Source organism: Bidens hawaiensis, unplaced genomic scaffold (assembly GCF_021521415.1).
Source record: "Bidens hawaiensis isolate Kalapana, Puna unplaced genomic scaffold, B.hawaiensis_p1.1 tig00019491_1, whole genome shotgun sequence".
Taxonomy (NCBI): Eukaryota; Viridiplantae; Streptophyta; class Magnoliopsida; order Asterales; family Asteraceae; genus Bidens; species Bidens hawaiensis.
In genome coordinates, this window is record NW_027492961.1 from 148,612 (window position 1) to 152,437 (window position 3,826).

Below are 3,826 nucleotides of genomic sequence, written 5' to 3' on the forward strand. Positions count from 1 at the left end.
TGAGTCATCTAAACGTCGTGTGACTAAAGGTGTGTATCGTTTGGGCAAGTCCCAATGTCGTTTGCTCCTCAACGTCCGGTGGTGCCGCTTACTACTAGCACCCCGGAATTAACATTGACGACCACACTCACCTCGGATCCTAGGCTTGGTATGATTCCTCAATCAGTTCTATCTACACTACCGAGGCCTACTGCTGCTACATCGGTGGTTTCACCAACACCGATATGATGCCGACACAGCTTATCGATAAAGGATAATACTGTGATATTTATGGATAGTTCGGGGGTGGTAAGAATCATGCTGAATGCTGATGAGATAGAGGAAGGACAGTTTGTTGATCGGTCCTTGACGCGCGAGCAGATTTCTATACTAATGGGTCTTATTGTTGAAGAACTTGACGCGTTAGAGGCCGAGGATAATGTTGAGGTTGTGAACGATGACGAAGTATTACAAGATCTGACGATTCCTATGAATACGTCGTTTATTTATGAAGACAAAGAAGTCGAGATCGAGGATGTGACAGCAGAGGAATACCCCGATCTTTATCAACGATACAATGTTGATGAGGGTATTCCTACTTTCAATGAAGAAAATTTCAAAGCTGCTGAAGACCATTTGGAGAAAGTGTCAAAGGGTAAAGAGAAGACGTTCGAGTCAAATCTTGATCCATCGGTTGCTGACATTCAGGGTTGGTTTGCATGCAGAATAAAAAGGTACGCAAGATTATCGAGGCGTACAGGTATGTCGATGAAGAACAGAAGCAGGATGCGATCACACACTAAAGCGAATCAGAAGACCAAATTCAAAGTCGCGTCGACTGTTAACGGTGATATCGTGTCTTGGCTTTATGATTCTGAATTGAAGGTTTGCATCATCAAGTGGTAGAACGGCATTCAGTACTATGAAAATATCACTGACGTCCTCTCACTAATGCGTTGGGATGTTTGTACCCTAGCGAGCCGACCTTTCATGATTCATCAACCGCGGTGGAAATCGTCGAGCCGAATGGTTTCACCAACATTTGCTCTTCGAGGTAAACAGCGGGTTTAAGTTCTTTAAGCCACAAATTCCTATGCGTAAACGTATTGACGAGATTGATCCACGTACGGGTTGGAGGAAGCTCGTGCTTAAAGTAAAACCACCGAAAACGATGAAGTATGTGCCGGTGAAGACTTTCCCGCAAGGTCTTCACCTAACGTTTAAACGTTGGTACTATGAGAATCGTACTGGTGAGGCCGTCATTGTCCTTGGGAAAGGTTTGATAACTGAATTTATACGAGTTATCGATCCAATGTGGCTCGTTAACTTATCAGAGACTGACAATGATGTGCTGTTCGTGAATAAGATATTGATTGAGCGCCATGAAGATTATGACTGAGCTATGCAATTCCAGCGTGTTGTACGAGTATGCCACGAGTATGGGATTTATAGCTTCGGGATTGGCAGTCAAAGCACTTCAAATAATTTAAAGACAAAGTGCTCAAGACGAGGGGGTGTTTGTTAGTGCACGGTTTTGGTCGTCTCGAGTCTTTGTATTTATCGTTTTGTATTTATTATTATAATGAAAAGATATTTATATTTAATAGTTAGTTCGTTATTGTAAGGCTAATTCGTTAAGGATGTTTAACGAATTAGCCAGTTCGTTTAATGTAACACCCATTCGTTAAGGATGTTTAATGAATGGGCTGTTAGTTCGTTATGTATGTTCTCATTCCTCATGGAATGTTGACGAATGGGGTATAACGAATCAATGATTCGTTGTGTTTCCTTTATTGAGTCTGTATGTTAATGAACTGGACTCCAATTCGTTACGGGATGTGTAACGAATTGGGTCCGTCTATATATAGAGGTGTTAGTCCTCTGGTAATTTAAGTTTTGATTCTAAAGTAACGAATCTCTGTCCAAGTATTCTCTCAATCAATTCTTCATATAATCTATTACTATATTACACATAATATAACTAATACATATACATATATATATACTGATTAAGAGTAAAAAAATGAACTAGATCCTACTAAGCTATATTAAATCTACGGTTGATAATCAATATCGTTCTAGATCTGAATCGTGCTTAACAAGTTAATCACTTAATGCATGATAAAAATACCTTAACAAATACACAATCTAACCCTGGTTAGCTCTGATAGCACTTGAGAACACCTCGTAGCTTCAATCGATTGATCAATTCATATCGATTAGTAACCGGATCTAGTTATATGATATATGTATATGTATATGTATAATAAGCTTAATAATGTTAACGGAGTGTTGAGTAATCAATTGGACAGAGTAACGGCAAGGAGAAAATACTTTTAAAACACTTCAACTAATATACTGGTTAAACAGCCTATAAATAGAAGACGAATGCCATTTGTTACACATTTTGTAACGAATGGCCTTCATTCGTCTTCATTACATAAGTAATAAGATGGTAAAGCGAATGACTCATTCGCTATACCCCATTGGTCAACATTCCATGAAGAATGGATACATAACACATAACGATTAATTTCCATTCGTTAAACATCCTTAACGAATGGACAGTGATAAATACGATTGGTCTCATTCATTAGATATCCTTAACGAATGAGCCATAACAATAAATTACTAAAATTCCCTTACATTATAATAATAATAAATTACAAACGATTACAAAGACTTGAGACGACCTAAACCGTGCACTAAAAATATACTTATACGACGCATAAGTTCTGTCCGGCTCTTAAATACGCGTTTTTGAGGTTTTTCTTCGATTATGGCGCCGTCAGTCGCCGTTAACCACCATGGTTGGTTGGGGTTTGATCGTTTATGGTCTGAGCAGCTTCGGGGTGTCTAGATCTGAGCTAAGGTGCTCCTTAAGCTCGTTTTTGGTTTATTAAACACCCGAAATAAGCTAGATCTAGATCCAAACTGCTTGTACAACATTCTAGGCTGCGATGTCGGGTTCTAATTGTTGGTTCAACTGAGATAAATTATTTTTTACCTTCTGTTGGTCTCGGATTGTTGAATATGGTAGAGTAGAGAGTGTTTGGCTTAAGTGTGTGTTTTTGAAGGTGTAGGCTATGGTGTAGAGATAGATGAAAATGGAAAGGATTAGGGTTTAAGGGGTATTTATACTCCTTTAAGCCCATGGACCTTAGGCCCATCTTTCATTTTTAGTCCATAATCCATTTCATTTAACTAGCCTACTATCTTCTATCTTTATTATTATTTTATTATTCCTCTACTAACTCAATTTAATTCTTCCAGCTTAATTAATATATTAAATATTATTCTAGGAAATTTCGGGATGTTGCAGATTCAGTTTCTACTTCACTCTCAGAAATCAATCCCACCCCACTAGCATCTTGAAAATTTTTAGCTTGATCAAACATTGCCAGATTAGTTTGATTGCCATTGCCCAACAGTCATTGATTCCAATCAATCCCTTTAACTATGAGTAGAGCTTGTGATCCCGCAACCTTTGAAGAATCTCCCCTAGAAGGTTTTTCTTTCATCTTAGTAAAATTCTTTCCTGAGCTTCTATCTTGAGAACGGTGTCCACTGTATTCCTTCTTCGACTTACAAACTCTTTAGCAAAGTGTCCGAACTCTTGGAAATTATAACATTTTACCTTAAGTTTGTCAAAGCCAACCCGCTTGTTCAATGTCAGTAAATATTTACCAGTTCTTTGCATAAACTTCTTAACCATACAAATGATCATAGCTATGTTCCACTTCAAGTCCATCAAATCTAAATCATCAAGATCAATTTGGTCATAATCTTCATCTGTCAATTCACTCGTAGCAATTTTACTACCCACCAGATTTTCATATGAACTCAT